The sequence below is a fragment of the Chiloscyllium punctatum genome, chromosome 12, assembly GCF_047496795.1.
Source record: "Chiloscyllium punctatum isolate Juve2018m chromosome 12, sChiPun1.3, whole genome shotgun sequence".
Lineage (NCBI taxonomy): Eukaryota > Metazoa > Chordata > Chondrichthyes > Orectolobiformes > Hemiscylliidae > Chiloscyllium > Chiloscyllium punctatum.
This window is the reverse complement of record NC_092750.1, coordinates 40,672,299-40,687,253: the sequence shown is the minus strand read 5'-3', so window position 1 is coordinate 40,687,253 and position 14,955 is coordinate 40,672,299. Positions and strand designations below refer to the sequence as shown.

Below are 14,955 nucleotides of genomic sequence, written 5' to 3'. Positions count from 1 at the left end.
CTAAACCTGCTTCCCTGAGGGTGGTGAAATCAGAAAGAATGAAAGGTTTCAAAGGTAAATTGGTTGGGTAGTTGAAGGGAATACATTTGCTAAGGGCTACAGGAACTGATCAGGGATGTGGGACTGACTGGATTGCTCCACAAGGAATCAGCATGGATTTGAAAGGACAAATGGCTTCCTCTGATGCAAATGGCTTTATAGGTAGAATCTTATCAGAGCCTGATAATTCATGGACTAAGGCAAGAAAGTGACAGAATAGCAGAAAGTCCAGCGAGCCCTATCTCAATGTTGGGAGCAGCCCACTAGATCTTTTCCCTAAATTCTGGGTATTGGTGAGAGGCAGTGACAAGCTATTTGCTGGGGGGGATTATTGCTTGTTCACGATCTTACTAATTGCACATCTCACCTCAGTTAAATTTAGCTACTGATTTGACCAAATGTGCTGCACAAACTAGATGCCAAGAATTCTTGACATGGGAAATCACAGCAGGTACCTGGTGACTTTACCTCACTGCTTGATCCAACAGAATGTCTGTTTTGGACACGGGATGCAGTATCCCGGGACATGTTACATTGCCATCAGCTGTATGCACCTAATGTGCACAGATATTAGCATCGAACCTTCATATTAAATTCTGACCCAGTTACAGTATGCTTCAATGATGCACCTTGGGCTGCACCAGCAACTATCATCATAATGTGATAAAAACAACACTCTGTGCTCAGGATCACACATCCATCTCATGGACCGGACTGGGCTATTTGCTTGCTTTATTAGTTCCCACTCACTGTTCCTTGCCTTTTTGTGCCTTTCTTTTGTGCACACTGTCATTCAGCTAGACAGGCCAGGTTTACAGTACAACTGACTTGCTGTTTAACACAGATACAAGCCAGAAAGTTTCTCATGGCTGTTAGCAGTCCTCCATCAAGTCAAGGGAGCTAGCCTTCAGTTAGAGGGTACAGACACAATAAGTCAAGGGCAGCCTCTGATATCAGACCAGGGTTGTGGACAAATCAGTCAGCTATTCAGGGTACTCAGATTGAGGATTCTCCCCTAAAAGTGGTAACCACCTGAATTTTGGGCAGCTAAACACCCTTCTATTAGCGACTGATTTCCTCCTGGAATGAGAGAAAGGCAGAAATTATGGGAGATGAAAGTGGGTGACACAGTGGTTATTTTGATGCATGTGAGGAGGTGTGCCAAGTCAGTGACTAGTCAGTGCAGAGGACATGCTGGGTTAGTGGTGTTAAGGGTTGGAGTGGGTGACAATGAGTGCCGAAGATGTTGCAGTAAGAGTTGTTCAGCATGATCCTTGGTGGTATGTGGGTAAATTAGCAGAGGTGGAGTGGGAGATATCAGAGGGAGGATGGTGATATATATAATGACAGATTGGAGTAGATCATTGACTTTCTTGCAACATTGTTGTGCATTCCTCAAGACAATTACAACTGCACAGACTCAGATGGGAACCTCTGATCAACGTGGCATAGTCTAGTGTTGTGGCCTGCACATCTGATCCTGGGTGTGGTAGACACCTTGCTTCTGCAACACCTAATCCACCAGGATCTCCATGTCTCTGCCCTCAAAGTGAGGTGCCAATTTTCCCTTCCCTGTCATGTTCATGGCAAGTATGAGGGACCCTGCAGGGGAACTTCAGACTAAAAGTGCTTGTCCAGTAGCACAGCAGCCTTCTAAATATGTCCTGGGTGCCAAGGATACTGGTTCATTCCTTGAAATCCCAGCAGTACGTGGAATGGGATTGGAATTGAGTGAAAGGGCTGCCACTGGGAGGGAGGTAGTTAATGAGGCAAATTTGGTAAGACATGTTAAGAGACCTTGCTAGGTTTGGGAGGGAAACCCTTCCTTAACAAAACTGACACGACTTAAAAAATGAAAATTGCCACCATTCACAGAAAAGGAATAGGGGGTTCTGATAGTAAATTTAAATGAGTGAAGTTGGGAGGAAGCTTGCATAGATACTGATAAGGACCATAGATACTGATAAGGACTGGTGGGTTGACTGACCTATTTCTGTGTTGTATATTTTATGTAAAACCGTGTAATATTTGAAAAAATGGACAAATGATTGTTTGACGTGCATTCACTTTGTCAGACTAGGGCATTACAGATCTGTGTAAAAAATCAAAGTGAAAGTACTCCCTTTATATGCTTTGGCTATTCTTTCAGCACTCAATGAACTACTCATTAATGCCTTTAACAGTACTGCTGTCCAACTCAGAATGAAATATTTGAATCCAATTCAAACAACATGAACAGCAGTGTTTTTGAGACTTGAGAAAATAAAAACCATAAAAACAATAATTGGTCCCTTTCAGATACACTAAACATTTAGCCAAAAAGAGAAGAGAAAATAATTAGCAGGCAACATAAGCTCAGTGTCTATTGAATGGATTTATTACTTAATGACATGTGCTTTCATGGAATCTTGGCATAAACCACTTTGATTGTGGAAGAAAATCAGATAACGTTAGGTTGCATCCTTCATTTAAATATTTTAAGGCAAAGGTAGGTAGATTCTTGATTACCAAGCGGATGAAAGATTATCAGAGTATTCAAACAGGATTAAGGACAATTCTTTAGCAAACAGGATAAAGGAGAATCCCAAGGCTTTTTATACACACATAAAAAGTAGAGGGTAGCCAAGGAGAGGGTTGACCCACTCAAGGACAAAGGAGGGAAAGTATGTACGGAGCCAGAAGAGGTAGGCGAGATTGTAAATGAATATTTTGGGCAGAATTGACCAAATAGAAGGAATTGGTGGAGGATGATCTCAAGAAAGGGAATGTTGAGTTTCTAAGCCAAATTGCTATTAAAAATGAAGAGATGTGTGTCTTAAAACATATTAAGGTAGATAAGTTTCCAGGTCCTGATGGGATCTATCCCAGATATTGAGGGAGGCAAGAGAACAAATTGCTGGAGCATTGACAGACATCTTTGTATCCTCTTTGGCCACATGTGTGGTCCCAGAGGACTGGAGAATAGCCAATGTTGTCCCATTGTTTAAGAAGGGCGACAGGGATTATCCTGGAAATTACACACCTGTGAGTCTCATGTTAATGGTAGGGAAATTATTGGAAAAAAATTCTCAGGGACAAGATCTATACGCATTTAGAAGCAAATGGACATTAGTGATAGGCAGCATGGTTTTGTGCAGGGGAGGTCGTGCCTCACTAATTTGATCAAATCTTTTGAAGAGGTGATGAAGTTGATTGATGAGGGAAAAGTGGTTGATGTTGTTTACATGGACTTCAGGAAAGCCTTTGATAAGGTCCCTCATGTTAAAAATCACTAATCGCTATCTGATGAAGGAGCAGTGCTCTGAAAGCTAGTACTTCCAAATAAAGTTGTCAGACTATAACCTGGTGTTGCGTGATTTTTAACTTGCCCACCCCAGTCCAACACTGGCACCTCTACATCAAAGGTCCCTTATGGCAGGCTGGTACAAAAGGTGAAGTCACATGGTATCAGGGTGACCTAGCAGGACGGATACAGAACTGGCTAAGTCATAGTAGACAGAGGGTAATGGTGGAAGGATGCTTTTCAGAATAGATGGTTGTGACTAGTGGGGTTCCACAGGGGTCAGCGTTGGGGCCTCTGCTGTTCATGATCTACAGAAATTGGAGGAAAATATAGCTGGTCTCAGTAGTTTGAGGAGGATTGTCAGGGAATACAGCAGGATATAGATCAATTGGAGGCATGGGCAGATAAATGGCAGAAGGAGTTTAATCCGGACAAATGTGAGATGATTCATTTTGGAAGGTCAAGTATGAGTGAAAATTATAGAGTGAATGGCAGTATTAACATGCAGAGGGATCTGGGTGTGCAGGTCCACAGATCACTGAAGGTGGAAGTGCAGGCAAGGTTGTAAAAAAGGCTTAAGGCATGCTTGCCCTTCTTTGGAAAAGGCATTGAGTATAAGGATAGACAAATTATGCTGCAGGTTTATAGAATTTTAGTTAGGCCACAGTTGGAATATTGCATACAGTTCTAGTCATCACAGTACAGAAGGATGTGGATGTTTTGGAGAGGGTCCAGAAAACATTTACAAGGGTATTGCCTGGTTTGGGGATTTTAGGTATGAAGAAAGGTTGGCTAGACTGGATCTGTTTTCACTGGAATGCAGGAGGCTGAGGGGTGACCCAACAGAAATTTATAAGATTGTGAATGGCATGGATAGAAAGGAAAGTATGATGTTTTTTCCCAGGATGGAGGGGTCAATTACTAAGGGACACATGTTCAAGGTGCGATGGGGTAAATTTAAAAGAGATGTGTAAGACAAGATTTTCACACAAAGGTGGTGAGTGCCTGGAATGCGCTGCCAGAGGAGGTGGTGGAAGCAGACACAATAGCAGCATTACACTGCACCTGGACAAATACATGAATAGCAAGGGAATAGAGGGATATAGATCCAGTAGGTGAAAACAATTTTAGAAGGGAAGGGCAAAATGTGGCTGGGTAGGCTTTGAGGACTGAAGGGCTGTTCCTGTGCTGTTTTGTTCTTCTTTCTATGCTCTTTCTTTGTATGCAAGAATGTAGAGTTGAGGTTAAAATCAGACCAGCCATGACTTTACTGAAAGGCAGAGCAACCTGGAAGAGTTGAGTGGCCTATTCTTGTTCCTTGTGCATTTGTTCCTATGGCCACCAAGTGTATTGTTGATATTATATCCAGAACAAGCCTCAGTTCCCCAAATCTGTCAAGAAACCATTTCCTTCAGTTACATCAACATTTAACCACATGTACTGTCAACTCCAAATGCTAACTCAGATTATTCACAGGGATGTTCGATAGCAGACCTGCTGATTTGCTTGGAGCACAGGAACAGTAATAGTCCATTCTACATTCTTGTTTCTTTGTTCAACTGAATGGTATATATGTCAACAACATTACTAATCTTGATTCCATAACCTCAATGCATCCCCCACAGCTAATCAGTTCAAACGTCTGCCTTCTTCCATTGTCAAACTTTGTCCATCTCTGCCATTACATGCTCTTGCTTTTTTACCTTAAAGTTTGATTAGCTCTTTATCACCGCCAGATTCAATTTCTTACATGTTCCTCTACAACCCTTCTATTTCTCTGATACAAAAAGTACAGTGCTTTCAAAATATTGTATTCTGCTTTCTCAGCTGCATCAAGACTTGCATCCCATCACTGGCAAGTTGCACTGACCTTCTATATCACATGGAAACAATGTTAAAATGATCATTCTTGCCTTCAAATTCCTTTAAGCCAATTCTTCACTGAACTCCATTCATCTGTGCACAGCAGCATATACTAATTTTCCGCTTACTCTGTTTTTACTATTGCTAGCAGCTGTCTCCCCCAAGTATGTCTGCATTCTGTGGAATTGTTTTACTCAGCATCCTCATCTCCTCTCCAGTCTGTTTCTAAATGTCAGCTAAAAGACTAATTTCTTCAATGCACTTTAAGTAGCTTCACGAAGTCCCGAGTTCAGAGAACACCATTTTTTGTCTGTTGTCCTGAAAAGCACTGCACATTGTATAAGTTTTATTTGAGTTCCTTCAAGTGTGCTCCCTGAATGCACATCAGCAATTTCTCAGTACTTTGACTTATTTACATATGTATTTCAAAATTTGGAAATTGCATTTTGTGTTGAACAGGACAATCAGACTGAATGAAAAGATGTGAATATACCATTGTATGTACCAAAGGAAACTTCCACATGCAGGGCAAGGTCAATATTTCTATACATTTCCAATTGTAAATTATATTTCAGTGTCACTGCTTGATCAAATATTTATCATATTTACTTTAGACTAAATGTCTAAACGCTAATCCAACAATTCTGGCCATTTTGGAGGTGGAAATTGTATGACAACTACACCACTCAATATTCTGACTATAATAATGAGGCTGTGAGCCACAGTATTATTAAACTTCTTAAATTTTAATTGTGAACTGTTAGAAAAATCAAGAGAACATAAGATATAGAAGCCTCGGAAATTTGGTACGCGTCTGCTTCACAATTCAATAAGATCATGGCTTGATCTGATTGTGGCCTTAAGCCAACTTTTCTGCCTATTTCTCATAATCCTTGACTCATTTTCTGACCAAAAAGGTGTGCACTTGTTGAGCTAAATGGCCTGTTTCCACACTGTAGGAATTTTATGAACCTTTTCGTTGGAACTGAGCTCACTCTGTCTTGAATGTATTCAACAACCCAGCCTCCAGTTCTCTCCGTGTAAAGGAATTCCAAAGACTAATGAATGTCTCAAAGAAAAAAAAATCCTCATCTGATTCTTACATAGGAGCGGGTGGCACGATGGGTAAGCGGTTAGCACTGCTGCCTCGCAGTGCCAGGGACCCAGGTTCAATTCCAGCATCTGCGACAGTCCATTTGGAGTTTGCATATTCACTCTGTGTCTGGGTTTCTTCTGGGTGCTCTGGTTTCCTCCTACAGTCCGATGATTTGCAGGTTAGGTGAATTGGCAAACTAAATTGCCCATAGTGTTCAGTGATGTGTAGGTTAGGTGCATTAGTCAGGGCAAAGGTAGAGTAATAGTGTAGGAAAATGAGTCTGTGTGAGATACACTTCAGAGGGTTGGTGTGGGCTTGTTGGGCTAAATGGCCTGTTTCCACACTGTAGGGATTCTGTGAACCTTTTCGTTGGACCTGAGCTCCCTACTGACAGATTTTCCCAAAAGAGGAAATATCGTTGCAGCATTTGTCTTGTGAAACCCTCTCAGAATCTTTAAAGTTTCAATAGAATCATCTTTCATTTGTAGAAATTCCAAAATACTATTCATTTTCATCATGGTGTAACTCCTTAATTCACAGAAGAAGTCTAATGAATCTACCTCTGACTATTCCCAATGAAGATATCCCTTGATGGACAACAAGACCAAAGGTTTACACAGGACTCTAGATGTTGGTTCACCAATGCCCTGTGGTGTTGGTGTAAAACTGCCATTCTTATGCACTTTAACCACTTGCAATAAAGACCAAAATTTCATTTGTCCTCTTAATTAGTTGCTATATTCACAAGGAAATCTGGCAGTCACCCCAAGTGAGCATTTGGTAAGTGGTTTGTAGCTATTTGCTGAATTCTTCAGGCCTGCTTGGGTAACTCCTTACAATCTATGACCTTCCCTGTCATTCCAAGGATCTCAGTTCTAGACCTGGCAACAGTCAAGGGGGAACCTGCTGAGAGCCAGCATTCTGCTGGAGGACCTCCTACCTTCTGTCTGCTGTAAATTCCTTCACAAAACATCTTCTGCCATCACTCATCTCTGGCCAGGGTCCAGCACTTGCACCATGGCCTCCACACCTTTCAATAGAGCTGCCAGCATCTGTTTATTGGCAGCCTTTGGCAGGCGAATGTCAATCCTCAGACTCCTTCACCATGCAAATACCTGATGCTGCCTAGCTAAGTGCCTGAGTGGTATTTAATATGGCTGGTCTCCCCTAGAAGAACATGTCAGGGTTCTTACTGACTTTATAGCTGGGGCAGAGACCCCCAATCACTTTCACGATATATTGCCCATAGCATTTCATTCTCTTCATTTTAATAACTAAAGTATAATGATCATAATGAAAATAAAAGTATCTTTCCTGAAGGGGGTAATTGGGTCAACAATGACCAAGTTTTATTCCTTATCTCAAAACAGGTAAGGTGCCAGAAGACTGGAGTGCTACGATTTAGGAAAGGTGGTAAGGAAAAGCCAGGGAACTATAAACCAGTGAGCCTGACATCGGTGGTGGGCAAATTGTTGGAGGGACTCCTGAGGGACAGGATGTATTTGGTTTTGAAAGGCTAGGACTGATTAGGGATAGTCAACATAGCTTTGTACGTGGGAAATCATGTCTCACCAACTTGACTGAGTTTTTTGAAGAAGTAACGAAGAGGATTGATGAAGGCAGAGCAGTGGACGTGGAGCAGTGGATTTCAGTAAGGCACTCGACAAGGTTCCTCATGATGGACTGATTAGCAAGCTTAGATCACATGGAATACAGAGAGAATTAGCCATTTGGATACAGAACTGGCTCAAAAGTAGAAGAGAGAAGGTAGTGGCGGAGGGTTGCTTCTCAAACTGGAGGCCTGTGTCCAGTGATGTGTGTCAAGGATCACTGCTGGGTCCACTGCTTTTCATCATTTGTATAAACAATTTGGATGTGAACATAGGAGGTCTAGTGAATGAGTTTGCAGATGACCTCCAAAATTGTAGATGTAGTGCACAGCGAAGAAGGCTACCTCTGAGTACTACAGGACCTTGATCAGTTGGGCTAATAGGCCGAGGAGTAGCAGATGGAGTTTAATTTAGATAATTGTGAGGTGCGGCATTTTGGAAAGGCAATTAGGACTTATACATTAATGGTAAGGTACCGGGGAATGTGGCTAAATAAAGAGACCTTGGAGTGCAGGTTCATAGTTCCTTGAAAGTGGAGTCGCAGTTAGACAGGATAGTGAATAAAACGTTTGGTATCAGGCCTTTGCTGGTCAGAACATTCAGCTGTACAGGACATTGGGTTAGGCCACTTTTGGAATATTGTGTGCAATTCTGGTCTTCCTCCTGTAGGAAAGATGTTGTGAAACTTTAAAGGGTTCAGAAAAGATTTACAAGCATGTTGCCAGAGTTGAAGGGTTTGAGCAATAGGGAGAGGCCGAATAGGCTAGGGGCTGCTTTCCCTGGAGCATCGGGAGCTGAGGGGTGACCTAATAGAGATTTATAAAGTCATGAGGGGCATAGATAGGTTGAATAGCCAAGGTCTTTTCCTTGGGGTGGGGATGTCCATAACCAGAGGGCATAGGTTGGGTGAGAGCGGAAAGATATAAAAGGGACTTAAGTAGCAACGTTTTCACACAGAGGGTTGTGAATGAATGGAATAAGCTGCCAGAGGAAGTGGTCGAGGCTGGTATAATAACAAGATTTAAAGGGCATCTGGGTGATTATATGAATAGGAAGGGTTTAGAGGGATATGGGCCAAATGCTGGCAAATGGGACTAGATTAATTTTGGATATCTGGTCAGCATGGACGATTTGGACCGAAGGTTCTGTTTCTGTGCTTTACATCTCTATGACTCTATGACACATAGCAGTTTGTTTTAAGGTTTGCTTTAGATTACCTAGTCTCGTTACTGAAACAAGCAAAATTGTTCAACACCATTGATAACCTGGACTAGCTGATCACAGCACATAGCATGGATTTTTGGTTCTTGAAGCAGACTCATTAACAACATTTGAATGGACTGCAACAGACAGAAGTCAAACAGCTAAGGAAAACAGTTTTTACTTTACTGAATGTGGAATCAGGAGAAGCCGGATTGATTCTCTATAATCTCCAAATTATAACTACTTTTAAGATTATAGTATTCTAAGTCTTGAAGAGTTAACATTTTATGTATGTTAAAATATACATCCTGCTGTATTTATTTATCGCTTATGTAGACAGAAAGTAGATTTTGAGAACAATGTGGCATATGAAATTGACTAGAACTAATTGGAACAGGCAGCTATTTTAAAAAAAATCAAACAGCTGGACATCATTCCCTATGAGGAAGTACTTGCTGTAACCGTCACAATTCCTTCATCTTGATGTCGTTCATGCATGCTGGAATATCAACAGCACAAGAAATAACTCAACAACCCACGAAAGCGGAAAACAGCTGCAGAGCTACATATCTGAGAGGGGGGTACTTGCAGATGGGGCAGTGGCAGGATGTAGTGAATCTCTAAGGGATGTTTCTCATGTGATGAAACAAAGGAATCAGTTAAAGTGTGGGGTTAAAGTGTGTATGCTTTAATGCAAGAAGTGTCAGAAATAAGAGTGATGAATTTAGAGCATGGATCAGTACTTGGGACTATGATGTTGTAGCCATAACAGAGACATGGATTTCACAGGGCCAGGAATGGTTGCTAGATGTTCCAGGGTTGAGAACATTTAAAAAGAACACGGAGGGGTGGAAAAGAGGAGGGGGTGTAGCATTGCTAATCAGAGAGTGCATCACAGCTACCAACAATGAAGGTTGTTGAGGAAGGTTTGTCTACTGAGTCAGTATGGGTGGAAGTTAGGAACAGCAAGGGAGCAGCCATCTCATTGGGGGTTTTCTATAGACCCCCCCTAATGGCAGTAGGGAGGTCGATGAACTCATAGGCCGGAAGATTTTGGAAAATGCAGATGTAGCAGGGTTGGTGTTAGAGGTGAATTCAACTGGAACCTCCTTAGTGCAGATGGTTAGATAGGCTTACGAGAAAGGAGCTCAAAAATGGACTGAGGAGAGCCAGGAGGGGGCACTAGAAAGGCTTGGCAGGAAGGATTAGGGAGAACCTAAAGGCATTTTACTCATATGTGAGGAATAAGAGAATTATCAGGGAGAATGTCAGGCCAGTCAGGGATAGAGTAGGGAACTTGTGCGTGAAGTTTGAGCTGATAGGGGAAGCCCTAAATGAGTTTTTTGCTTCAGTTTTCACTAAGGAAAGGGATCTTGTTGTGAATGAGAACTTTGAGGAGCTGGAAAACAGGCTTGAACAGTTTTGAGATTGAGGAAGTTGATGTGCTGAGGATTTTAGCAAACATTAAGATTTATAAGTCCCCAGGGCCAGACCAGATTTATCCTAGGTTGGTCCGGGAAGTGAGAAAGGAGGATGCTAAGCCGCCGGAGAAGATCTTTGCTTCCTCACTCTTCACAGGAGTTGTACCGGAGGATTGGAGGGAGGTGAATGTTGTTCCTCTTTTCAAGAAGGGGAATAGGGAAACCCCTGCAATTACAGACCAGTCAGTCTTATGTCAGTGGTCAGCAAGGTTTTGGAAAGAATTCTGAGAGATAGGATTTATGACAATTTGGAAAAGCATAGCATGATTAAAAACAGTCAGCATGACTTTATGAAGGGCAGGTCATGTCTCATAAATCTTATTGAGTTTTTAAGGAAGTGACAAGATAGGTTGATGAAGGTCAAGCAGTGGATGTGGTGTATATGGACTTCAGCAAAGCATGTGATAAGGTTCCCCATAGTGAGCCCATTCATAAAGTCAGTAGGTATGGGATACAAGGAGATTTGGCTCTCTGGATTCAGAATTGATTGGCTGACAGAAGGCAGAGAGTGGTATACATGGAAAGTATTCTGCCTGGAGTTCAGCGGTGAGTGCTGTCCCGCAGGGCTCTGTTCTTGGGCCTCTGCTCTTTGTAGTTTTTAATAAATGACTTTGATGAGGAGGTTGAGGGGTGGGTTAGTAAATTTGCCAATGACCCAAAGGCTGGAGGTGCCGTTGGTGGTATTGAGGGCTGTTGCAGGTTGCAGCGCAACATTGACAGGATGTAGAGCTGGGCTGAGAAATGGCAGATGGAGTTCAACCTGTATAAATGTGAAGTGATGCATTTTGGAAGGTTGAACTTGAAAGCTGAATATAGGATTAAAGACAGGATTCTTGGCAGTGTGGAGGAACAGGGGGATCTTGGTGTTCAAGTGCATAGATCCCTCAAAGTTGCTACCCAAGTTGATAGGGTTGTTAGGAAAACATATAGTGTTTTGGCTTTCATTAACAGAGGGAATCAAGTTTAAGAGCCACGAGGTTTTGCTGCAGCTCTACAAAACCCTGGTGAGACCACACTTGGAATTTTGTGTCCAGTTTTGGTAGCCCTATTATAGGAAAGATGTGGAGGCTTTGGAGAAGGTGCAAAGAAGGTTTACCAGGATGCTGCCTGGACTGAAGGGCGTGTCTTATGAAGAGAGGTTGACTAAGTTTGGACTTTTCTCTTTGGAGAGAAGTAGGAAGACAGCTGATTTGATCGAGGTGTACAAGGTAATGAGAGGCATGTATAGAGTCAATAGCCAGAAACTTTTCCCCAGGGCAGGATTGACTGCCACGAGGGGCCATAGTTTTAAGTTATTAGGAGGAAGGTATAGAGGAGATGTCAGAGGTAGATTCTTTATGCAGAGAGTTATCATCATAAAGTCACAGAGTCACAGAGATGTACAGCACAGAAACAGACCCTTCAGTCCAATGCGTTCATGCCAACCAGGTATCCCAACCTAATCTAGTCCCATCTGCCAGCACCCAGCCCATATCCCTCCAAACCCTTCCTATTCATACATCCATCCAGGATGCCTTTCGAATGTTGCAATTGTACAAGCCTCCAACACTTCATCTGGCAGCTCATTCCATACACATACCACCACTGCGTGAAAAAGTTGCCTTATATCTTTCCCCTCTCACCTTAAACCTATGCCCTCTATTTCTGGAGTCCCCCACCCCAAGGAAAAGACTTTGTCTGTTTATCCTATCCATGCCCCTCATGATTTTATAAACCTCTATAAGGTCACTCTTCAGCCTCCGATGCTCCAGGGAAACAGCCCTCACATATTCAACCTCTCCCTATAGCTCAAATGCTCAAATCATCAATCACTACAGAGCAATATCTTAAATTCCAATCTTATTCATTGAATTTAAATTCCACTAATTGCAGTGGGATTTGAACTGAATTCTCCAGAGTTGCCCATGAATGCATGGAATGTGTTGCCAGTGGTGGTGGTGGAAGCAGAGTCATTGGGAACATTTAAGCGATTGCTGGACATGCAAATGGACAGCAGTGAATTGAGGGGTGTTTAGGTTAGGTTATTTTTTTTATAGACCATGACTAATCTTTGCCACAACATCATTGACTGAAGGACCTGTTCTGTGCTGTACTTTTCTACGTTCTATATTAAATTAACATAAATCATTTTCTGAGTAAGTATATTTGTGACAAAGTTCCTGAAGCATTGCGTATGCTTTTGCTTATCACTGCAAAGACACCAAATTCAAACATTTTTCTTAAAATTTCAACTCGCCCTCATAACAATGAGAAGACATATAACCCAGAGTTTGTGTGAAGGTTCAGAAAAATTAAAATTTGACTGAAACAATTGTTTGTTTAATGGCTAAGTCTCATAGTATTAAATACATCAAACAGCATAAATAACAAGATTAGCTAAAGCCAAGAACAGAAATTTATGTCCAAAGCAAAAATTACTATGGACTATAATTGTCCTCAGGTATGGTCAGTGGTGGAGCCTAAATGCCCAAAAGGAAGTACTTGTGAAGCTACAAAAAAACGTTTAGCTAAATTATGCTCATGTCACCATCTTGGTATTGGAAATCTAGTAATTATATCTTTAACATGTACTGAAAGCCCAATCCAAGTAACTGCTTGCTATGAAGTAAGACCTAGCTTATGCTGAAATAGTGATACATTTCAATTGATATTGTACTATAACTATTTAGATGCTGTTGATTGCTGTTAAATTCCAATTAGTGTAATGTTAAGTGGATTTTCAATATTCAGTGTTGAATATGATACTAACTACAGCACCTCTGTGTCCAACTTCATCTTTAATAGCTCTCACAAGTAGAAGTTAATTTTTGCCTTGCTCTTTTTTATAATTTGGTTTGGGAAATGCCAGAAAATTCAAACAGAAAGTTAATTTAGAGTCGGAAGTGTGGTGCTGGGAAAGCACAGTAGGTCAGGCAGCATCCAAGGAGCAGGAGAGTCGACACTTTGAACATAAGTTCTTCATCAGGAAACATCTTGAGAGTCGATAGTCAAACCGTCGACTCTCCTGCTCCTCGGATACTGCCTGATCGGCTGTGCTTTTCCAGCACTACACCCTTTACTCTGATCTCCAGCATCTGCAGTCCTCACTTTTCCTATAAAATTAATTTAAACATCTTCTAAACCTCTGACAGGAACTACACATCTGAATCAATTTTTTTGATTTGTATTGTAGAAGGGAAAATTAATTTGAAGCTCTCTAATATCTGTTGCATACTGGCTTTTCTGGTTCATGATTTCTAACATATATGAACATACAAACAAGCAGCAGGACTAGGTAATTCAGCTCCTCAAGCATGCTTCATCATTTAATAAGATCATGGCTGATGTGATTGTTACTTTAGGTCTACATTTCCCTGATGATACTTCAACCCTTCTCACCAAGAATCCATCCCACCCCCCCCCCTTCAAAAATTCAAAGTCTCTACTTCCACCACATTTTGAGGAAACACGTTCTGAAGACACGAGGCCCTCTGTGAAAATATTTCACTTCAGCTCTATTTAAAATAGTGACCCCCTTATTTTTAAACAGTTACCCCTAGTTCTAGATTATCTTAAGAAAGGAAACATCCTCTCTAAATCAACCTTGTCACGACCTCTCAGGGTTTTATATGTTTCAATTAAGTTGCCTCTTACATTCTAAACTTCAGTGGATACAAGCCTTCTCTGCTGAAGCTTTCTTCATAATACAACCCACCCCATTTCATGTATTAATCTGGGAAACCTTCTTTTCACAGTTTTTCACAGTAAACTAAACTAATTTGATTGTTACATCAATTTATTACAGAAAAACACCCAAAAACACTTACTGTTGCAATCTTCTACTAGATCTTCAATTAAATATTCCATAACCAACATACTCAAAACATCCGCCCTAGACAAACTGTTATTTTGCAATAATCACTTTATCATAGTAAATGATTTAGATTAGATTAGATTACAGTGCGGAAACAGGCCCTTCGGCCCAACAAGTCCACACCGACCCGCAACCCACCCATACCCCTACATTTACCCCTTACCTAACACTACAGGCAATTTAGCATGGCCAATTCACCTGGCCTGCACATCTTTGGACTGTGGGAGGAAACCCACGCAGACACGGGGAGAACGTGCAAACTCCACACAGTCAGTCGTCTGAGGTGGGAGTTGAACCCGGGTCTCTGGCACTGTGAGGCAGCAGGCTAACCACTGTGCCACCATGTCGCCCATGACTTGTTACTGTTAACATCATGCCCCATTGAATAGTAGTTCCAAAGGTCTGATGTATGGAACAGCAGCGCTCACAGTTGATTTGAAGATAAATAGTCAAGGTGTGCACCAAACTTGCCTGCAGATCATAGAGTTTTCTCATCATCATGAACTGCATGATGAATATCTTCCTTC

The 14,955-nt window shown here is 41.6% G+C and overlaps 1 protein-coding gene across 2 annotated transcripts in view; it reads right to left on the bottom strand.

Moving 5' to 3' along the window:
* Positions 1-14,955, bottom strand: part of LOC140483808 (receptor-type tyrosine-protein phosphatase gamma-like) — a 706,675-nt gene that overhangs the window by 96,006 nt on the left and 595,714 nt on the right. The gene's annotated exons all lie outside the window — the stretch shown is intronic.